The sequence below is a fragment of the Dermacentor albipictus genome, chromosome 8, assembly GCF_038994185.2.
Source record: "Dermacentor albipictus isolate Rhodes 1998 colony chromosome 8, USDA_Dalb.pri_finalv2, whole genome shotgun sequence".
In the NCBI taxonomy this organism is placed as follows: Eukaryota; Metazoa; Arthropoda; class Arachnida; order Ixodida; family Ixodidae; genus Dermacentor; species Dermacentor albipictus.
In genome coordinates this window covers 59118785-59142999 of record NC_091828.1, presented here as the reverse complement: position 1 = coordinate 59142999, position 24215 = coordinate 59118785, and the positions used below count along the sequence as shown (strand labels likewise).

Sequence of the window (24215 nt, the reverse complement as noted above, 5' to 3'; positions counted from 1 at the left end):
ACACGTTGGTGTGTACGAAGAAGTCGCGCAATTGTGGTCTGAGAACGCAAAGATACCTGTTACCGACGAACATAAAACACGCCTTGGGCTTGGTGCTGTGGTGGGGTGCGTTTTTAAGACGTGAACATACGTGGTAAGACACTCAGACAAACAAACGAGGACGCTTCTCACAAGTGACCTTTATTGGAACATTATGTGTTCACGTGTATATAATGTACATAATCGTGCAGCCACACGTGACGCATTCTATCTACCTTACTGACGAAGTTGCGGCGCAAATTAAATTTCTTTTTTCCGTCAACAAAACGGATGGTGGAGACACACACTGGGCCACTTCGCTTATTATGACTTTCGCGTCTATAATTTCACGCGTGCTTTCATCTTATGCAACTGATTATGGCGCACTTTGACACAGCGAGGAGCAACCTCAGTCATTGTACTGTACTAACAGGTGCCCATCTCCGTATGGTGCAACGTTTCGTTTCTGCTCTCTTGTTTATGCAGTGGTCCGTCCGGCCGATGTTTCCGCCATGCGAATGTGGCGTGCTTGACATGGCGTAAAAAAGTGCAGTGACACAGCGTTCCTTTCTCCAGCTGCGTGTGATCACTCGTTTCCTCTCCTCTTTTTCTACGGTAACAGCTGTCAATAGGGTGACATTTGGGGTCGTCGTTAAGTGCCTGTGTACCGATTGCAGGGCAGTGAATGCGTGCCGATTGCGTGTAGCAGCTTGATTAGATGGGCGCTTTGCCACGCGTTCGTGCGACGTGTTTCACTCCGTGGCGGCTTTCATCCGGGACCGCTGCGAGTGATTGCGAGATGGCTTCGGGAAATTCGCCCATGCGGAAGCCACGCGTTCTCAGTGCACTTGCGGCGTCTGTGGTTCGCGCTGGCTGGGGTGGCGGCTCACCAAGGACGTATGAATTGGGAACAGCCGGACGGTAAAGCCGGCGCGTAGGCGCCGAGCGCCGCTCCTATACGGACCGTTGAGAGCTGGTGTAATAATAATAATAATAATAATAATAATAATAATAATAATAATAATAATAATAATAATAATAATAATAATGTCTTTCGATATATGGGGAAGTACTTTAACGAATGGCACGATGACATACGGGTGACGTACGAGAGCAGTCGCAAGCAGAGGTGCATTGCTGACAATAGGGGCAGTTGTGGAGTTGTTGCGATAACACTATAGTTCTAGCCGTCTAGTAATTGGTCAAATCCCGCAACGGTCAAACCAGTGCGGAAGAAATCTGTGCAGCTGTTCATGTCAGACTTCGTGGCGGCCTCGTGTATTTAATGCTGGCAGGGACGCAAGATGGCAGACGAAATACACATGCACGGTGATATGTGCCTTCTCGCGCGCTCGTCCGTTTGCGTTACAATGGTACGTACTTGAAGATGACCGCACCAACAAGCCGGCATTGCAGCACTCTTGTACGTCTTTGTAACTCTCTATATACGCGTATATATATGTAGGGACTTGGGTGCAACGCGTCCTCGACGTTTACCTCTGCATTCATGCTCGTGCGTGTATAGCACTGTACACGCTCCACATTTCTCGAACTTATGACGGTAGTTTCACCTTGGCTTTTAATATAAATTTTCTATTACTGTTACCATTATGGAAGGAAGAGGTGCCGTCACCATTATAGGGGGGTGAGTGTCATCCGCTTCTTAATAAAAGAAAAGCATTTGTAAACAGATCGCGTAACTATAGTCAGTCGTTGCTTCTTATGCCAGAAGGAGCCGGCTCTTCCGTTTTTTTTTTTTTTCTGAGTCGCCGAGTCGACGGAGTGTTTGCTTCATGCAGACGCCGTATAGCGGTCTCTCTGTATATGATGCAGCCGTATATTACGCGATGTATTGCTGCGAAACATTGCGTTAGAACGTGCTGCCGCGGAGCGCGTAAGAAGGTAAAATCGACGGGGGGAAAACCGAAAATCACTTCTTACCGATGTGTAAATTGGCACGCGCGGACGCGCAAGTGCCGGTTCGCCGAGCTTTCCGCGCGATCTCGCGAGGGCGTGAATTGTACTAGAAGTAGTGGGAGCTACTGGCATGGCGTGCACCGTGCCTCTGTTATTTCGCTGCACACTCCGGATGTCCGCACATTGAGCGGGGCGGAAGTGACCCAGCCGTTAAAAAAAAGAGAAAAAAAAAAGAAAGAAGAAAAAACTCGACACTATATAGGAGGGAACCGTAGATGCTACGCGTAAGTACGGAACAAGAAAAAGAATCTGTCGAAATCGTGAGGCCGTTGTTTCTTTTCGCACGGCTGGCACCACCGGCGACGCGTGTACAGGCTTGAAACAAAGCCTTCCAGCCCGATAGGTCGATTTGCAGTACGAAATGGCGGGCCCACTTCGACCCGATGGCGGTGCTTTTCCGTTGTTTTCGAGTCCGTGAACGGGATCGTTTCGAGTCGATGCCGCCACGCCTGTATATCCCGGTCCCTCGCCCCCCCCCCTCCCCTCCCCCTCCCCCCCAGCTTCCTCTGTCTCCGCCGTTGCCTGTATGCGGTGACCTTGGGGTTTGTCCGCACGGCATTTAAATGTGTTACCAAGTCGTTGGCTTTTCGATACGCTTTTCTTCTTTTTCTTTCTTTATTTTCTGAGGGAAGCGCTGTATGGGGACCAACTCCGACTCTAGGTATTCAAATACAAGTAAAACGTGGAAATGCTCTGCACCGTGCCTATTTGAGTGAGATGTGTTGCGTGCAAGAGAAAAAAGGCTCGAGTGTACGAAGCAGAATTTCGATTCAAGGTCTCGGAGGTCTTTCAGAAAATTGTCAAAAATTGACGAATCTTGAACTGTTCAGGAAGAGCAGATATCCAATTTCTATAAACTGTAGCTGTTAGAGCATGTAAAAGCACGTGCACAAATGTGATGTGTAATATTATAGCCTACGTGTAATTGTTACAATGCTTACGAAGGTTCTTAAAGGCCTGTCTGACAAATTGTTAGTATATTTCGAAGCGGTGTAATGTAATACATAACACTTGTGCGCTTTAGACGCCTCAGTAAACGTGATTTACGGAATTGTGATATCTTCGTTCATAACAGAGTTGAAATTGTCAAGGCGATTGTCCTTTTATTTAACTTTTTTTGCATCGTTTGAAATTTTCAGCAATTTTCGTCAAGAAATTGATTGCCTAATTAAGAAATCTACTTCCTGCCATTGGTGATCATTTTAATATATATTCTTCTCTCTCTCTCTTGAACTATACGTCACATTTGGTGCAGGGATACGTAGTAAAATGACTTCTCCGTTCCCTTGTATTTAGATACGAGCTCCAGAGTTAAGCCTCCTCTTATTTATTTATTTATTTAATTATTCATTTACAGATACTGTCAGCCATTACACAACAGGGCTATTAGAAATGTGCGATAGAAATGTACAATAGTTAGCATTCTGGAAAACAATGAGATCAGAAAATTGAGAGCCAACGGGCGTCATTTCTTGTGTGCCTGTTGTAGCGCTTTTGTAGTTGCACCTGTAGTTGACGGTCTTGTAGGACGTGAGCGATAAAGAAAGCTGACTCGCAGACGCGTTCAGGAGTAACGAGAACACGCCTTGAATCCGCCTGTATCCAGCCAGTGAAAGTATACACTAGGAGATAAACCGGAAAGTGACGGGAATATACCGCCCCTGGCCTTGTCGCGATTCGACCGCGGTTTCGCAGTCGGCCGGAACAAGATCGGTCACAGTCCACGTGTTTTGTCCTACCTTGAGCCGGACACCTCTATGCATTTCACGTGACAACTCGCCACTACTCGCCACTGCCTTCGAAGTCACTGTCGCCCTCGGCTGTCGCACGCTTCGCTGCTGTCATTGTTGGCTCGGCGCGGTCCGGCTGTCATCTCAAGAAGCCGAGTGGCAGAACTGTGGTATAGTTACAGTGACGGGATTGGTATGCGGCCAGCGAGGTTAAATGTGACGGCTACGGCGGCCAGACCCTCTCACAATAGTGTCATTCATTTGTCGCCTTCAGGGCCCCGTTATCCTCGCAGGCGTTAGGAGGACCAACTGAGTCGGAGCCTTGCGGTCATATGCACTTTTTTTCTTTCTCTATTTCGAGCACGTTTAGAACACCTATCTTTGTTTCGATCGATGGTGAAACCTTAGTTGGAGACAAGAACATTGCTTTGTCGTCACCCTTTCTTCTGGTGCCCTGACAGCACACGAAACGTGCTCCGTCAGTATACGTCATTGTGTCCACGCGTTTTATCATCACTGGTGTGCGTCTCTTTCTGATCGTTTGACTTCGTGCACGTTATCGCCTCCACGTTGCAGATAAACGTGCGCGTATACTAAGCAAGGATTGTTGCTTATCACCGTAGAAAGCACGTGCGTCATTATTACATTGACCGCGTCGTACGTCTTGCCAGAGTAAACGCGATACGCTTTACGACACTGCTGTCGTTGCGCGAGACGTGCTTGCATATATCATCGGACTGGCCGTGCATCTAGTGTCGTGTGCACATGTAAAAGAAGGCCTGCCCGTCCTTTCTGTGTACCAGTTACTATGTGACGTTTTCCAACTTTACCGATGTGTCATTGTAGTCAGTAATCCCCGATGACACCCTTATAACAGAGGGGCGCCATGATACCGCTTAATTCCGTTCGACGACGTTACGCGTGAGCGCTTCTTCTTATCGCCGCATCCAATGTGTGCCTCGGTTTAGACGACATGGGTTCGCCCCATTAGGAATTTTCCTTCTACGTTCGCCTCTGCCTGCCTGCCAGCAGCCGTCACTATGCCACATGACGTCGTCGTCATTCCTTTGCGCAATAACGAGGAATTCGTTGTAGTGGGTGTGCTTCGCGAATGCGAAGCGGAAGCGCCGCCGACGTTGTATGATGTGTGCGCACCTAAGGCGCTCATGCGATCCCCGCTGCCCGTCGCGTTTACGACGCGCCGTCCCGAAAGCGGAAATGCTTGGAGGCGTTATTGTCGGCCTGCAACGAAGCCTGAAAGGAATCTCCGCGGGCCACATACGAACTTTACGGGGGGGCGCTTTGACGTTCCGCGGGCTCCAGCGGGTCGGCGGGCTATACAGTCACAAATGAAACCGGGGCAGCTCGTCTCGTAAACATCGTTGTGTGAATGGTCGGGATGGCTGAACTTCCGGGGCCACAGATTGCCCTGATCCGAGGCGGCGTGCGTGGGTGTTTACGCTGCGAGCGTCAACGCAGAACTTTCGTTACTGTAGCCTGAGGGGCCACGAGAAAGGGAAACATTGTCTTCGGGCTAAATGGCCATTGAGATCTGCTAAAACATGTCAATAGAGCAGTGTAACACGTGGGGCAGCTTGGCGTCAGACACGATATAATAGTTTGGGCTAATCATTAATTACTCGGCTTGTTTTGGACATAAATAAGCATAGGAATTTAGCACTTTAGGCACGTTAAGCGTAATATAGAGAATCACTTTAAGCTTAGCTAGGTTTACTTATTGGTTGAGTTTATAACGTCCCAACGCAAGATTCTGGCTATGGATGAAGTACGCTGTGTAGTGAAATGTAGAGTGGGTAAGGGAAGTGTCTTTACATTAACTTTGACCGTCTCACATTCTTTAGCGCGTACTTAAATTAAATGCACGTGTTGGTGCATCACGTGCTATCAAAATTCGACCGCCGCTGAAGGGTATCGAACGCGTGACCTTGGTCTGAGGTGCATTCTTCCAAAATATTTTAGTCTGTATATGAAAAGTCTATAGTCATATTTCTCTAAAGTCTGTAAAGTTTATTAAGACAAGTCTTGTAGACAGTCTATGGACTTGCGGCCTCGCACTTTCAATGACACGTTTATAGACCGTCTATAGATTTGTGGCTTTAGATTCTTTGTTGAATATTACATATGGATTCGCTATAGACAATTTTATAGACCGGTCTGCGAAGACTCTTTAAACTTGTGGCCTTACACATTCTTTCATCCATTCTGGACGTACAATTTTATGCTATTGATATAAACAGTTGTTGCTGCGGGTTCAATTTATAAGGAGTTTATAGAGATTGTCTATAAACATTTACTTCTTTATGTATATCCGATGCTCTGTCTTCCTGCGCACTGCTGTCCAAAGAAAGCATAGGAATCGTACATAGTCGGCATCGTCGAGTCTGGCTGTGCTGCAGAAAGTCGGCGACCGCAGCGGGTGCGGTACCCACCGTGGAGCTTTGCTATATCCATTGCGTGTATCATATTGCACCGCGATGGATACCATCTGTGACGAGCAGTTCAGTTCGACATGCCTAAAGAGTTGGGTAGGACGGTCTTCTTTACTTCCTGCTTTTAATTCCGAACAAGAACCATCATCCCTATATTAAGCTGAATATGGTTCGCTAATGCGCGTTTGCAGTAAATTAATTGGCCGATAAGCTAGAAAGAAGCGCGTGCGCAGAGTACTATACCGACGCTCAGTATGAGCTACTACGCCAACGCGCGTGGCAGAGCGGTGGTCCGTTTCAGCTCACGTCGAGCGCTACGGTACATCTACGGTCCTGTCACTGGATGCACGGGGCCACGGTACACCTCGATCTCATCGGTGCTTTAAATTATTTCGAGAGTGCTTGGCTTGGCTATATACGGAAACGGGGACCTGCGCTTTCGTTGTCTCTGCCGTATAGCGGGAGGAATTGAACGTTTTTCTACACGTAGACGACACCGCATATATCGCGTTCGCCGTTGCGAGCACGTTTCCTTCTCGGTTTCTTCTCAAGCGCTCGTCTGTGTCTCTTCTTCTTGTGTCGTCTGTTTGGCGCTATAGTACTTCAGTAATATGCACCAACTAGCCCAACAAAAAGTTCTGCTGGAATATCCTTCTCGGTCATAATTGAAAGCGCGCCGCCCTTCATGCGGAGGGGGGCGTTGTCCCGCGCCCCTTGCAGTTCCCGCAGGAGCCACCATGCCCGTTTCGCAATGAATATTTCCGGCGGTCCCACTCTGCTTTCGCTGGAACAGGAACGGTGGCGTCTATACGACGACTGCTGGTGCGCGTCTGGGTGTGTGCGTGTGTGTGTGCGCGCGCGCAACATTATCGCCGCGTCGTGCCAGGCGTGCCCGCCCCGTGCTCTTTGTCCGTGTCGTCCCCGCCTTCTCCCGTCGCCGCAGTGGACGTCATTTCGCCGACCCGTATCTCGATCCTGCCTTATAGGCGCGAGGCGCGAGGGTGCCCTCACTTCTTGGTCGGCGGTATAATTTGTAATCGACACGCAGTTGCGACCCGATAGCTTTTTCAATCGAAATCCAAGTATCACGTGCGCGGCCGACCTTTTCCCAATCTTACTTCTCTATCTCTCTCTCTCTTTCAGTGGGCGCCCTTAATCGATGCCAGCGGGCAGTGGTTCCTGTCGTTTTATCTTGGAATATTCTAATACGATTTTTTTTCTTTATTGCGGTAGTTCGCGACTGGTATTGTTTCGCGCGAGGGAAGGGTGTGGAGCAATGTCAAAAGGAAATGCGATTTCGCCAGCCGTTGTGTGGCGCCAACGTGCATGACTTGGTCATTGGCTTAGGTATTGCGCAGGGGCGGCAGCGCGCCGACGTACGCGTCGTTGTGGGAACGGGAACGCGATTGAAAAGCCGACTGCACTCGCGTGTAATCCCAAATCGCTCGGCGTTCGTGGAGAACTTCACTGCGAGTCGAGAAATTGCGTGCGGTCCCTCCATAGCGTGGGCACGACGGTGGCGGTGCCCGCGGAATTTCGCAGGAGGCTCTTTCGGTTGTGTGCCGGGTGGTCTCTGACAATGTGCGGAAGGAAGAGTCGGCGAGTCTCCCCCCCCCTTTCCCCTTTTCATGCTGTCCGTAATAGTTCCGTTAATTCGCGTTTCGCAGCAAAGAAGAAGAAGAAGAAAAGAAACGTAGCGCCAGGGGTTTAGCGGAGGATGTGAAACGTATATCATTACGAAAACCGTTACGGCATAGGCATATCTTTTAAATCCACGGTGATTTGGATATGTTGGCGCTGCAAGCGCACTTTAAGAACGGAGGGAGTTCTGGTGGCTTCAATTGTGCAGTCACGTTCAGTCTGGGGGGCTAGCAGAGTGAGCGTACCGCACAGGAAGGGTGTATACAACGCAATCCATCGGGGAGTGGAAAAACGCTTGTAAATGGAGTTAAAATAGTGTAGGCTGCAAGTCCCGCTGAAATCTAGTTGTCAGTAGTCTCTTTGTTCTAATAGGTCGGCGCCATCGACTACCTTTGTCGCAAGATGAGCCCCTTTCAACCACGTTGAAGAGAGTTCGCCTGTATAAAAAGCGTTGTAGCCGGCACTATGGTGGAAATTCTAAGCTTTTATTTTGGCGTCGCAACGCCCGTTTGTCTTCGCCTACAACATCACTTTCACGCCCAGCTCAACGAAGCTAGCAACGAACTTTACCAGCAGCGCATTTTCGATGCTTCTTGATGTCACGTATTTTTTTCGCTCGTTGGACTCGCTATCATATAGTCAGCTGTTTCAAGGATTCGCTGAGAAATTTATTTATTGACAGATTACTCCGCTTAGCATCGCTTCGCGTTGCGATTTTTTTTTTGTAGTCTAGTTTCTGCGAGCATTCAGTTTCATTCTGTCCGTTGTAGACTGTCAACGCAGCTAAACGCGCATTTTGTGTCCTTCTGCTTGTGACTAACCTATTACTTTTTGCAGCGAAGCTGTATATGCATGGCTAGCCGATTCGCCCGTCCGTCGCCTGTACGCCGGAAGCTCCTTCGGCGCAACCCCATGCGCATGCATGAAAAAAGAGAGAGAGAGAGAAAGAAAGAGAGGCGCGCGATTGGCTGCGCGAGTAGTGGCGTCGTTGCTCTCCGTTGTAGCCAAACGCGCTCGCAGCATTTTCTTTCCGTACTCCTGAGGAGCAGGCAACTTTCGATCAGCAACACCTCGAGCAGAACAGGGAACGAGCTCGTCTACGGCGTGCCGATGCTGCAGCCCAAGCACAAGAACAGGCTCGTGCAGCGGAGCGCAAGCAGCAACTGCGTACCGTCAGCCTACCGGCACGATCCGGCAGCCTACCAAGCCGTCGTTTAATGAACCGTCGGCATTCACCCAGCGATAAACACCGGTGCCCCACGTTTCAGCTTTGCTGGTTAACCATCTGTACGGAGTGCTTGGGTGGTGAATTTTCGTGTGTACGGTACTCTGACATGACTTCAGATATTTCTATATACTGTGTCTATACTGTTACTGCGTACTGCGTCTATAATTATGCGGTGCCTATAATTGTGCTACGCTGAGTCCTATAGTTACAGGACTCGGCGCTCTTCCTAAAGCATATTCACTGCTATATACATTAGCATTGACGAAGTTACACCAGGCCACGCTTTCTCCAATTTATTCAGCGTGGCGATATCTTATTGAAAGGTTCCGCGTGAATATCAGTGCATGCACGCGTTGCGTTTGTCACGTCCACCCGGTCCCGATCGTCCGTTCGGCGAACCAGAAAGTGTGTGATATTCGGTAACTGGCCGTTGTGACAGGAGGAGGAGGAGGAGGAGGAGGAGGAGTAAATTTAAATGAAAAGAAAGGAGGAGAGGTCGGCTTGGAGAGCGTGTCTCCAGCCTGCTACTCCTCACTGGGGTAAGGGAAACGGGAGATACAGGGAAAGGTAAGTGGCAGGTCATTATGATATGGTAGAATGAACTGCTATATATACGTGTTGTCCAGTGCGCGCTTTAGACACGCTACACGCAGGAATAATCTTGTCCACGCAAAACGTTATCGCACGAACACATTTTCGCCCTCCAACAATGCGGTGCATATCTAATCTGCATATGCTGCGATGATCGCTTTCGACCACTACACTTTGCTCACGTGCGCATGTGTCCAGGGGACGTGATCTCTAGCTCTCTTTCAAGTTTCTATTCCTTCCTCGCCTTCATGCATGTTACTTTGTCAAGTAAGGAAAAATGTCAGATGCGTGGTACGTTGCGTAAGCAAACAGCACAAAAAGAAAAAAAAAGTTATCAGATGTAGTAATTGCCAGCCTGTGGGAGGTGTAGGCTATGGAGGCATACGCGTCATTTCGACTGCCCACTTTCAAGCGTCGTCTACGGGACACATTTAGAAGACCCCGCTGTTCTGACAAACGACGCCCCGCGAAAGACAAAGCACAGCGTCTCGCGCGGGCAATGCCGCATTGTCTGCTAGATATGTCTGAAGAAAGGTCAACTACGGGTCTCGTCATTTCGCGGTCCTTTTGCTGTACATCCGATGATTCGGGCCAAGGGCGATCATCACACGCCAGGGAGGAGGCGCCGCTCGGATATCGCGCCGCGTGTCCTTAGAACAAAAGTGAGAGCGGCGACCAAAAAAAAAAAAAAAAGAAGACGAGGAGCGACGCGCAAGGGCAACTGCCGCAATATGAACGCGACGAACGCCCAGAAGGCGCAATACTGGTGGCAGGAGGGGAGGGAGGCTGTATCGCCGATCGTGCGTCGCGCTGTTGCGGTGGGGCGATGCCTGCGCGGCGCAAGTCGAGAAATGGCTTCACGCCGTCGCGATGACGTATACTTGCGCGGACGTGCGACGAATAGCAGCGGGAGTAGGCGACGCATATGCGTATATCGCATGAGCGGCGCTTGTGCTCGGAGGTATACACGCGAAAGCGATTGCGAACACTCCGTACGGCGGTGTCACGACGTGATGATGATCGATCCTTCTTGTATACGGGCGCGGGCAGCCATTTTGCGATACGTTAGCCCGTGTTCCCGCGTTTGTGTGTGCTGCCGTGTCGCAAAGCGTGAGCGTGGCTTCGATTATAGATCCCGGTACACTTGCTTATTTGGATGCGGCGCGGAAATAGGGGTATGGTCTATTCTGTTGGGATATAAATTGACCGCTGAGGAGGTAGATACTAGGCATATGAAGAGCGACATATATATCAACTTTGCAAATGTAGCAGCCACAGTACCCTCTATCCCGATCTTGCTGAGCATAGGGATGTGCCTGTGCCAAACGTGTGTTGTATATCATATGGAGATAATAAATTCTTTGTCTGTAAACTGAATTTTTTTTTTATAAACGCCTTAAGCACTATGTCTATCGCATAGGATGAAGTGTACATACGTATATAGCTGTACTCGCTGCCGTTCATATATACAAAAAATTAGTACCTCCGACGCGTGTCTATTGTTCTTTCATTGTGTTAGTGTGGCTGCACCACATTCATGTCCGTTTTCTGATTGGCTGACGTGATCTATAACTCTCGCTGCAGTGCGTCGAATTGTCGCACACGCACGCACGCACGCACGCAGTGACAGAGAAACGCGTACGCACAGCTTAAACGTGATCTTAATAACATCACTGCCGTTTTAAGCTTCGCGTACCTTTGGGCGTGCGCGCCCACACACGCAGGATCGATGCATCGAGCTGCTACCACGTATACCTCTGTGACAATCTATTAGACAGCGCTCCTATTTTCGCCGATGAATTTGTCCGAGGCTCTCTCGCCGTCGTCATGATGACCGTGAAACGTATCATTACGCTTTGGGCCACGGTGGGGGGGTCACCATTAGGATCCCATCGAGGTAATAGCGTGATCGTTTCTTTGGTTTGCAGTGGGTTCTGCAGCTGTGCCTTTCATCCTGCTGCTCTCGTCAGAGCACACGTGGACACTGTCTGAATGGGCGAGGCTGCGTGGCCACGTAGGGTCGGGGAGTTCGGAGGAGCATTGGTGGGATGTTGTCAGCGGACGAGAGAAACCGCTCGTGTTTAGTGCGGCAGAAGGCGAAGTTGAGCCGGAAACACTGTCTTGAAAGAAAAAAAAAAAGAAAGGCCTGGGTAACCTGCTGAAAATTTAGCGGAGCCTCTGAGAACTGATCATTCAAATGAAAAGCACGCACAGGCACGTACAGTCGCGGACAGAATATTATGGACCATGAAATCTAAGAAAAAGCTGAATATCTCCGCAACCTCACAACGCAATCTGGTATTTGCATTTTGGACCTCGACTAGAATATGCTAACAACGTTGTCGTGGGCAGTTTTACTGGTTACTGCTACAGGCTGCTCGGGAATTGAACGTTTTCGGAGATCCCGTGGTACATTTTATTCTGTCCGCGGCTGTACACGCGTGGCTAGTTCGCCAGCGAAAGGTGCTTGCGCGAGCGCGATTTGTGTAAACCCGTTACTTTGGCGTGCGGTGCACGTACAGCTCTAATTAGTGCCGCGTATTGTATGATGTGTGCGTAGTTCATTGCACTATCGTATCGTCGCATGCGGTCTACACGCCAGACCAGCTGCACACTGTTCCGGCTGCTCGACGTCACGCGAATGGTGCCATCGGTAAAGGATGGCGTTCTTACCGAGATTTTTCTTTTCTGTCGTTTTATGGCGAACTAAGACACCACTTAGTGTTAAAGTCACTTGTCTGCTGCATAATTTGACTATCATTAAATTATGATAGTGCAAATGATTCGAACGAATATGACGCCGGCCTTTCCCCGACGGTGAATTTTGTGAAAGGAAGGACGAGGCAAGGTGACATGAATTGTTTTAACAATTGCGTACCTCGCTATCGCGTGCGCATCAGTAATTTGCATGATTTTATAATTAAAGATACGGCACAAAAAGAATGTAAACTACAAATATTTTCGCACGCTCCCTTGTTTTGCTATTTGAGGGGCCGCCTTTTTTCCGACTTAGAAAGGATAGATGAGTTTCTTTTTTTTTTTTAACGCTTATTTCAGCTCTTGCGTCCATTCTGTTTCGATCGTTCGTTGCGCCGAGGTAGAATTGTGCTGACAACGATGGCAGAAAAAAAAAATCTTAGCGAAATAGCTCGTCCCATAAAAGTTATTCTCAGAAACGCCTGCGTTGCGTTTTCCATTGTGTGGTGTTATATTGAAGAAATACAATTGTACACTTTCTGAGCTCGTGGCTGGGAGTCGCGTATACTACACCTTCGACGCAGACGGGGATCGGGGAGTAACGTATACTCGTATATACAGTGAGTGAGCCGTCGCGCTGTTAACCGATGGCAGCGATATCGAGAAGGCGGGCGAAGGGTGCGCTGCAGTTGTTCAGATCGTTATCTCACCGTCAGCGCGAGGCGGGATTACGCGATCCAAAGGGCAGCACGAGATAAAGATCACGTGTCTGGCAGGGGTATACTGCAATCGAGGAGTGCCTGTACGTGGCTCTTCGTACAGCGACCTCGCTATCGTTGTATATCAAACAATTGAGCAACTTTGATGGCGTTCAGTTCTCTCTACGTTGATTCTCCCTTCGCCCTTATACATTTAGACGGAAATCACCGTTCGGCCGGGATCCGTGCTTATACTACCATTCATTCTCAACAAAGAAAGAAAGAAAGAAAGAAAGAAAGAAGGAAAGAAAGAAAGAAAGAAAGAAAGAAAGTCTCAATGAGATACTGAATGAGTCGTAAGCTTGGTTGTTAACCTACACTGGTGTAATAGTAAATGCCTGACTTTAACTGAAAGCATGCGAAGACTTAGAATGCAACAAGGCGTATACAAGCGAAAAATGGACGACGACCCTGTGTCGTGATTATAGTACCGGTACCGTGGACGTCATAGTGTGCATAGTTGGCCGTGACTGTAGTTTATAACTACAGAACGAAATATTACATTCACTTTGAGAATGAAAAAAGGTCCATCTGCACGGCAGTTCTATGCGACTCTTCCTTTCTTTCTTTTTCTTTTTTTGTTTGCTGACAGAGTTAATTTAAATGTAGACGAAACCCGCGACGTCACGCTGACGGGATCGGCGCCTCTCTTCGGATGCCACATTCAAAAAGGTATTTGGCGACCTCGCTTGTTATCGTGTCCTCTAAAGAAATGTTCTTTAGCGCGGCGCGCAAGCAATGAGGAAAGAGTTGTGAGCTAGCAATCTAGCAGTCAATACCGCGTACTATTTTTTGGTATCCCTGTAACGTAGCTGACGTTTCAGTCTTGAGATACCACAGCACGAGCCTCCGAGAGGCCGCACACAGTGAGAGCGAATCAAAATACACGTTGCCCAATTCCGAAAAAAGTATATCTCACTTTAAATATTAAAGCATATCGTGACACTTGGCGTTGTCCGGAACGTCGCTCTGTCCGGCAAGCACCATTAGTTGGCCGGCTAATCGCGAAGCGCTATAGTAAACGTGACCATAGCTCAGTTAGACTGGACAAGCCGTGCACGGAACGTACACGCAGGGCTATCCATTCGTCATGTTGACCTGTCACCGGATATCCGCGCGCGCACCCACGTGGCACACCACTGCAAGCGGAACAGGACTCGCGATATTGCCCTTCTTTCGTTTTGACGTAAGTGGCTGTGTGCTGCGCCTCAGTTCACGCTGTAAGGCTGATCTATCTGCAATTATACAGCTGTAATGTGCCAGTCGGTAGCTATATATATATAAGCACCATGCTGCTTCTTCGCTGTCTATTTAAATCGGGGTCCTTGTACCCAGAAGGATAGAGGATGAGCTTGCTTCTTTCCTTGCCGTGGCAGTGATAGCACATGCACTGGTGTCGACGGGCCTTTCCACGAAAAATAGATAAGTTCTTTCTGTCCAATTAAGGCCGGCACGTACGCGAGGAAGCTGGCAATTCCGCGTATTTGCCGCGTCTCACTTCCTCCTATTGTGTGTGTGTGTGTGTGTGTGTGCCGAGTTTTTCGACCATATCTCGCGACCTCCATTGTTGCCACTTGCGGTGTAGTGCTGGCCAAGACCGAGCTATAGAAGGTTAGTGATTGTTACGCCCCTATAGCTCCTGCACAAGTGGAGGGTACGATATCAGCTGGAAGGCAGGCGCTAAGCGATTCGGACCGGTTCGAACGGCTTCTGCGTGCAGTGTTACGAATGGCGAGCTGCAATGCAGGATTGCCACCCAATTACGACTGGGGAACAAGACGCGCATCCCCCACTCTCCGTCGCTTCAGCTAGGATGCGTTCGATGAAGCGGGCTTTGTGCTGAAAACCGCCGCCATTCCTCTAGCCCCATCGCCGTTGTGACGGAATGAGTTCGGCGGACGAATTATTGTGCCCGAACTCCCCAGTGCGGACCTGAGCTGCTACGCGTGAGCGAGCTGCCGCGGGAAAGCCGTTTTTGTTGCTTCCCACGCGCCGACCGCGACGCAAGACAACGAGCTACCCAGAATGGCTCCGAGCTTCCCGGAACGGCGCCCCTCTGACGTCGGCTCCGGACTTCGGAATGTGTGTGCCTTTGTGTCCGCAAACTGTTGTGCGGGGCGGCGGCGAATTTACGATGAGTAAACGAACGCTCGCGTCACCTTGTATCGCGGGAGGACCAAGTGTTCAAAAACTGCTGTGGTGCGAATGCTCGGGACACTCTCTCTGAAGCAGTCATGTTAGACTGATGCACTTTTCTCAAGCAGTCATGTTAGACTGATTTAAATACTGTAAATAAACCCATATTCCTCGTTCTCGATGAGAAGCAGTTCTTCCCTTCATCAACGTCCTCAGCGTGGATAAGTTGGACGACGGCATGGGCCAGCTACCTTCGAATTCATGCCGGACTCCAATCTTGACAACGGATCACGAGCGATGGGATTGAGCCCCCAATCCTGACAGCAGAAGGCACAGGTTGCGTTATTAAAGGGTCTCCAAAGAGGAAAAGATAGGCTGCGCGGCGTCTTTAAATCGGGCTTACACGACACCAAGGAGGGCCACGCTTACCGTGAGGCGAGAAGTGGTTAAGGCTATATAAGCGGAGTTTCTTCAAATCACGCTTGGGACCGCTGGTGTCGCGCCGCGCTTTTCCTATTTCGCGCGCTACGAATGTATTGTTTAAAACATAATTACGCCGGACACGGCGCTCCAAATACGACCGAATGGGAAGCTTTGAAGTCGCATATCAAGAGCTTTCCCATCGGAAGTCAGGCGCCTAATTCAAAGCTTAAGAAATTGTCCGATCATTCTTCTCTAATTAGCCAAGTGGCTAGAGGAGAAAGTTATACTGCTTCCGGCAGAGGACTGATGACAGAATACCGTCGGCCTCGGGATCGTCTTACCTTTAGCTATTTATCTAACGTTAGGCGTAGCCTGTGACATTCCGGGTGCATAGTTAGCTCCTGCCCTGAGCGTGGAGCAAGAATCTACAAGATGCAGAAATCTCGAGCCTACGTCTTCATTTTGCCTCCAATGAGCTACAGGGAGAACGAACGAACGAACGAAAGAAGGAAAAAAAGAAACAAACAAAGAAAGAAATAAAGAAAGAAAGAAAGAAAGAAAGAAAGAAAGAAAGAAAGAAAGAAAGAAAGAAAGAAAGAACGAACGAACTGGAGCGAGCATTTTATATGAACTTTCTATGTGGTGGGCATGTCGTGGCGAATGAGGCGTCGTATAGTGTACGGGCTCCGCAGACCCGATTGCCAGGTCATCGCTCGCCCCGCTGCGCCTCTCGTTATAACGTACGTAGAAAGTGCTCCGGTCGACCACCGCACCCGGCACGGTAACGAGGCGCATCAACGACGTTGCTTTCCTCCTCCTTTTTCTTTTTTTTTTCGAAGCGCCCGCAAATATGCACATTGTACGATTCGTTCCCGTCGTCGAGTGCGGTGTTTGCCCGCCCGCCCGGCACGCGTATACGCCGTCCGCAATCGATTGGTGCGCGTCGAGGTGCCGCTGCGTGCGAGCACGTGTGCGGCGCGCACGCCTGTTGCTCGCCGCACGAGCACGGAACCGGCGGGTGTGACGGAGTTCGCGCCCACCTGCTCTGCTGCCCCGTGATGCCGTTCGCCCTGCCGGCGTTCTGCCAACTGGAGCGTCTCGCTCTGCGTGCTCCCTCTTCCTGCTTCCTACAGCTGCGCGAGCCTCCTACCGTTATTGCGATCCTCGTTCCCCAACTTCCTCCTCGCCGCTTTGGTGGTGTTTGGAATGGCCGTACGGGGTGACAACGTGCCAGCATTTCAGCCCGCTGCACGTGTTCCAATCCAACCAGACGGGGCGCACTTCAGAGAACTGCGAATAACCGGCAGCCACGTGGCGCGCGGTCAGCTCAGGAATGTGGTACTCGGCCGCGCCACCCGGGACAGAGTTCTACGAAGCCCTCTGACGTCGGCTCCGGACCTTTACACCTGTGTGTGTGTGCAACACGAGTATGTGAGCCCGCCTCCTCCAAAAGGGCGGGTCATCTTCGGTGACGTCGAACGATGACTGGACGAACGTTTCCGTTCGCTTGGAATCAAGGGGGGACCAAGTGCTTATAAGCAGCGGTTGCCAGCTCCTAGGGTGTGCTTGTCGTCGGGAGCTGAGTGCTCGCTGTCATCCTAGAAATGTACTAGTGAGCTGTGTGCTCGTAAGTTGTTTGCTGTATGTTAGTCTTGCGGGCTCCATATGGGAGTCACGCTAGACTGTCGATGTAGCTCATGTTTCAACTGTAAATACTGCAAATAAACACTGCTCTCCTAAGTCCCGATGAAGAGTCAAGCTCCTTCCTACAGCTACGACTGCCAAATCTTACAGTGGTCGTTCGGGGATACAGAACTGACGTGAGACGGTTCGTCGTGTGCCAACCGTCTCACGTCAGTTCGACCGCGCTGCCGAAGTGGTGCTGCCCTGCGAGCACCCGTAGCAATCGCAGTCTCCGGACGGCATCGGAAGGATGGAGTCCTAACTTAGACGTGAATGGTGTGGTTGGTCGTCAGTGCACTGTCGCTGCCTAACTTACCGCCGTATTCAGAAACGCATCTTGACTTGAAGCCCATGCTTGACTTGATATAAATGACGCCTGTTGCGAATGCGCCAAAGATGCTCATTGCGTTTCTTACGGTGAGTTCGCGACAGGCGTCATTAAAATCAAGTCAAGCATGGGCTTCAAGTCAAGATGCGTTTCTGAATACGGGGGTTAGACGGGAATGGTGTGGTTCAGTGCACTGCCGCTGGACCACCTTTACCCCCCGTTGATTCGTTGCGTACGCGTAGCAACTCATGACGCGTCCGACTTTAGTGTAATTGCAGCTTCGTGCGGTGTTTCAATTGCGCCTCCCCTTTCTGCCTCTAAGAGCGGTGGCCTTGCACGTCTGAGTCGGTGCAGCGTGCCCCCTGTATAGTGCTAAGTGAAGGCGGGGAAAATACCGACAGGCGAGACACAATGGAGGGGAGCTAGACGGGCGAGACAACAATGCGTGATCTCACACTCATTGTATCGGGGAGGAAAAAAAACAGGAAGCACCCCTCGGCGCTAAACGTAGCACTGTAATGCTTCAAGGCCGGGGTGCTGTTCACAAGCACAGCTGCTGTGTTGAAATTAAAGAAAAAGGAAATTAATGATCTAATGTTCTCTCTCGTAATCCCAATCATCGTTCCCTTCCTTTCAGTTTCATCCCCCCTCTCCCTACGCGTCAACGCTATAAGCAACTAGCTAGAACACTATGTGAGGCCAACAGATAATTAAGCCAGGGAAAGTACAGGGAAACTTATTTGTAGTTTTAATTGAAGTGTAGAAATGATAAGTTAAAGGCAAATGAAACTTTCCTCCGGTGCGAGCCGAACCCACAGCCTACGCATTAGTCCCACCGGCGGCGAGTTGTCTTCTTTCTTGGTCATAACTTATCATTTCTGCGCTTCAATTAAAGCTACAAATAACTCCCCGTATGCTTTTCTTGGCTTAATTATCTCTTGGTTTCATGAAATTGTAATTACCCATCTTCTCTTTCACATCTGTAGCACCTGTGGTTGATGCTGAGATCTCGGCTTTGCCCTTCTAATGAGCCTCTTCTATGCTTCGGGAGTCGAATACCGTTTATTCGACTTTCCGCTTAATTCGAATGCAGTGGAAAGCCCCGGGGAGAAACCATGCATTGCTACAGAAGGAATATTCGTTCAGTTCTAACGCGAAAGCACGTCGCTTCGGTTAATTCGATCCTCAATTGACGCAGTGGTTACTAGATGCTTGAAAGCACAAGAAATTTAGAACTCGCGTCCCCTAGGCGACGACAGCGATGGCAGCGGCCTGCCCTGCACTGAAGACGACTAGCGCTGTACCGTGGGCGATGTCTCACTTGTCTATTTAGCCAGCGCCGACGAGTGTTGCGGTCTGCGGGCCACTGACTGACGACGACATGTATAGGATATTGAAGTTTATCTAGGTCGATTACTCACAGGGGACCAGGACCACGAGAACGAAATTTGCAGAAGAATAAAAAATGGGTTGGAGTGCATACGGCAAGTATTACCAAATCCTGACTGGGAGCTTAGTACTGTCGTTGGAAAGAAAAGTGTACAGTCATTGCATTCTACGGGTGCCAACATGGAGAAACTTGGAGACTTACAAAGAAGCTCGAGAACAAGTTAAGGAGTGCGCAAGAAGGGATGGAACGGGAAATGTTAGGGGTAACGTTAAGAGACAGGAAAATAGCGGTGTGTATCCGAGAGCAGACAGGGATATATCTAGTTGACATTAAGAGACAAAAATGTAGCTGGGAAGGCCATGTAATCGTACAGGGCAGATAACCGCTAGACCATTTGAGTTACAGAATGGCCGCCAAGGGAAGGGAAATGCAGTCAAGGAGGATAGAAAACTAGGATATTTGCAGGCGCGAGTTGAAATCAGGTATGCAGGACAGGGGTAATTGGAGATCGCAGGGAAAGGCCTTTGTCCTGCAGTGGACATAAAAATAGGCTGGTGATAATGATGATTGAAGTAGTCTGCTTTCTTTGACACGCTATTTCAAGCAATTAAAGAAATAATTGAATCCGATCATGTTTGGCTGCCGTTTTTTTTTTAAAGTTCAGCCATATTAGCGCAATAGCGTTAAGTAGCTCGTGTCGCAGAAAATCCGGCGTCGGCGTCAGGCGTCGTTACGGCAAGATGATTTCCGAACCATCTGTAGCCAGGCCCTCCATGTGGCGCAACGAATTTACTGAAGCAATTGAATCTCTCCAGCTGAAATACGTGGAAGAATCGTAAAATACTACTTACACAGAACACACAGACATGATATCTCTCGGATTGCAATTTGACTACAGGAGAAAACATAATTCTGTTACGGGAAAACTCAAAGAAACCGCTTTTCCAGCGTTTCTACGATTCACAGACCAGCCGCGGTGTCCGCCATTTGCGCGCGCTGACGCGCCGCTGTCTTGGGGGCCACGGAGCGGCGCCCTCAGTTCCTTGCAATACCTGCAGCTGGCGCTCGCCTCCGCCGCATCGTAACCGCATCGCGGCCCACGCAGGAGCCCGCGTTTCTACGAGAAAGCCCGCCTCCGTGCATAGCGTTCGCGGCCGGGAAGCGTGAGAAGCATCCAGTCGCCGGGAAGCGTGAGAAGCAGTCAGGGTTCTTTGAATGCTGTCGTGTTCCGCTCTTAAATGCGAAGCTTAAGCGTCCTCCAAATTTTCACACACACACACACACACACACACACACACACGCACACACGCACGCACGCAGTCCCTGAACAGGAAAGCGCAGGCCTCTTTCCGTTCCTTTGCCCGAGCCCTCCAGTCGCCCCCCCCCCCCCAAAAAAAAGAAAGAAAACCGGGCCAGTGCTACTCCTGCGTCGCAGTCCCCTTTCTTTTTACGCTGCAAGGCGCACCGTCTCGCCGTCACTGCAGCCATCCACGGCGCTGTTACGTAATGGCGCGCTGGTCGCCTCTTCCATTCCTCCTCCCGCAACTCTTGTGCACCACAATAGCTCGCGTGGCGAACAATGCGGCGACCGTGACCTGCAGTGCGGTCTCTCAAAGCACTGTCGCCCTCTTTTGGCCGCGTGTGTCTACGGAGACAGTGTTACGTAGCAGCGCCACGAGAGAGGCACTTGCCAAAGTGAACGTAAGAGAGAAAGAGAATGGACTCCGCTGCAGTGCGTTAGACGCTGACCTTCTTATGCGTGTCCATTTCTGCTGTGCTATTTTTTCGCTTTTGTTTTGTTTTGTATTGGGCTTTCATTCGGGACAAACCGTTTACGTCCGTGCTCATCTTCGAGCCTCGCCGAGGCTGGGATCTGGAGCGGCTCGCCGGACTGCGCGGACACAGTAAACTACATTTCGCCACACGCAATCAAACATGGGGCCGTATAAGAGTAGTCGATTATTGTTTTCGTTGAGGAAGGGAAAAGGCCGCGGTCATGTCTGTCTCGCCCTTGGTCGACGTGGGAACTGTCCCGCAGCCACGGAGAATATGTAACTGACGTAACCGAGAGAAGGGGCAGGGTCAGCGGAACAGTAACTATAATAAACGACGGGCAATTAACAGCTGCGTAAGTGCTCAATAGCACGTAAGAGTATTTGCGCAAGTTCGTTATTAATTTTCTTCCGCCGCTCCACGTAGGGTGGACTCTGTGGAGGGAATTGCCGGATTCGAAATGCCGGGCCGGTTTCTTTAACACTCATATTTGGACAGTTGATTTTACAAGTACGATGCGCAGCACTCAATTTGTGCTGGATACATCTGTGCTGACTACTCGAGTTTGGTCTCCTCGATATGACGGCTTTAACAGCGGTGCGCTTCATTCCCGCCACATTGCGCATAGGCTGCGCCTGCTTGTCGCCACCATGCCGTGTGATACGTCATGCAAAAAAAAAAAAAAAGAAAACCTCGTGTATGCTTTGCTTTGGTGCACGGTGAAGAGTGAAAATTAATCCGGCGTTACAGCGTCCCTCACAGTAGTTCGGGGACAGGAAACCCCGTCACATAATTTGAGATTCAATGCATTCGTGCCTATTTCGTAGAGTATGGGAGAAAGAAATCCGAGGCCGCCGTCGCTCAATTGACATGGCAATCATGAACAATATGCGGAATTTTCTATGATTTGGCTTGAATTCATTGATAAAGTACACTATTGCGGCTTGTTTTACAGTTGTTTGTGGTTTACTTCAGTAAAAAAAAATTTTCAGATCATCTTATACCGCCTCTTCGCGTTCGCCATTAATTAACCTCATTACGTAGTTCCTGTCCCCTCGTTAAAGAACGACCCATTCGGGTGAGCAGGTCGCCATGTCTGGATTGCGGTGTTCTCGTTGTTATTGTTGCCGCAGCTGCTGTCTGGAATGTGGCGCACGTACGAGTAAATTGGAAAAATATCCGCGAGCTGTAGGGGATCGGCCAAGACTGGCTATGGAAATGTTACCCATGTTAGCATTACCATTGCTTTGTTTGTAGGCTTCCTTTATCCATGCTTTTGTTTTGTTACTACTGCTCTGGATGCAGGACCGGTCAAGCCTTCAAAAGGTGTTTCACCTGCCATCCTCAACATTGCACATGTCTTGTATTGTTAAAGTAAATAGTTTGACTTTGTGGAATGCCTTCCTTCCCGCTAACTTGATGGTTTGTATCATCATCAGCCTGGTTACGCCCACTGCAGGGCAGAGGCCTCTCCCATACTTCTCCAACTACCCCGGTCATGCACTAATTGTGGCCATGTTGTCCCTGCAAACTTCATAATCTCATCCGCCCACCTAACTTCCTGCCGCGCCCTGCTACGCTTCCCTTCTCTCGGAATACAGTCCGTAACCCTTAATGACCATCGGTTATCTTCCCTCCTCATTACATGTCCCGCCCATGCCCATTTCTTTTTCTTGATTTCAACAAAGATGTCATTTACCCGCGTTTGTTCCCTCACCCAATCTGCTCTTTTGTTATCTCTTAACGTTACGCCCATCATTCTTTCCATAGCTCGTTTCGTCGTCCTCAATTTCAGCAGAACCCTTTTCGTAAGCCTCCAGGTTTCTGCCCCATACGTGAGTACTGGTAAGACAGCTGTTATGCACTTTTCTCTTGAGGGATAGTGGCAACCTGCTGTTCATGATTTGAGAATGCCTGCCAAACGCCCCCCAGCCCATTCTTATTCTTCTGGTTATTTCAGTCTCATGATCCGGATCCATGGTCACTACCTGCCCTAAGTAGATGTATTCCCTTACCACTTCCAGTGCCTCGCTACCTATCGTAAACTGTTGTTCTCTTCCGATACTGTTAAACAGTTTTCTGCAGATTAATTTTCAGACCCACCCTTCTTCTTTGCCTCTCCAGGTCAGTGAGCATGCATTGCAATTCGTCTCCCGAGTTACTAAGCAAGGCAATATCATCAGCGAATCTGAAGTTGATAAGGTATTCATCATCTATACTTAAATAACAAACAAACAAACAAACAAACAAACAAACAAACAAACAAACAAACAAACAAACAAACAAACAAACAAACAAACAAACAAACAAACAAACGAATGAACGGACGAATGAATGAATAAATCGATCGATCAATGAATAAATGAATAAATGGATGAATGAATGAATGAATGAATCAATCAATCAATCGAATATTTAACGCTCCCAGGAAGAACCCTAAGACCTGAGTGCTGGCGCACGCATACATTACAACCGCAAAACATATCCCCCAGAAATATATGCTAGACATGCGTGAAAAGGGTTATCGTGCCAATTTTTGATGAAGCCGCTAGCGAACGAACGTTTTCCTTGCCGAGCGCTCCACAAAGCTCAAGAGAAAACACGCAAGTCAGGCGATGAGCGGACTGCTTTCAAACCACTGGCGCAAGACCCGTGGTGTCGCGGCGCGGGGAGCATGCGGTACTTTTCGCATTTCGTGCCGAAACAAAATATTGCCGTTCCGTGGCCCCAGTCTCTCGCCTGCTTTGTTCTTGCGCTGCCTCACGCTCCACACTCACTTACGATGTTAGGACGCCTAAGTGTGTATTCCTCCCGAACACCACCACCAGAAGCCGTGGCCGATTGCATGTAATGCGCGCCACTGGCTTTGGCAAGAGGATATAGGCCACCGGTGGAACGCCTGCCCCAGGTTGACCTCGGTTGATTGAGGGGCTCTTTCAGGGCTCGTTCTCGGGAGCCAAGTTGTTCTCTGGTTTGGACTTCGTATGGTGTTGGGTGGGTGCGGCCAAACATGGGGTCACTTTTTTTTTCACGTTTCTGTAACAACTTGGTACACAACTTCATAAGGTTAAACTTCTTTCTTCACTTGTACTGTAAAAAAAAAAAAATTCCGCATGTGGACTCTGTTGGCCGGCTCTAAACTCGGCAGTCTTTTTTTTTTGTGTGTGTATCCCGGCCGCGTCGACTGCATTTGGAAGAAGGCGAAATGCAAAAACGCCCGTGTACCGTGCATAGGGAGCACGTTAAGGATCCCCTGGGGATCGGAGGCGTGCGCCGCACGGTTCCTAGCAACACCACCAGGTGGCGCTCGCCTCGGCGCGGCGCATTGTTTAACCTAGGTAGAATATTAGGCAGTATAGTAGCAAGAGCTTGGTGGCGCAACCCACCGCCCC

General features: G+C 49.5%; 1 protein-coding gene across 2 annotated transcripts in view; it reads left to right on the top strand.

Moving 5' to 3' along the window:
- Positions 1-24215, top strand: part of LOC139048797 (rab11 family-interacting protein 4A-like) — a 280271-nt gene that overhangs the window by 72080 nt on the left and 183976 nt on the right. The gene's annotated exons all lie outside the window — the stretch shown is intronic.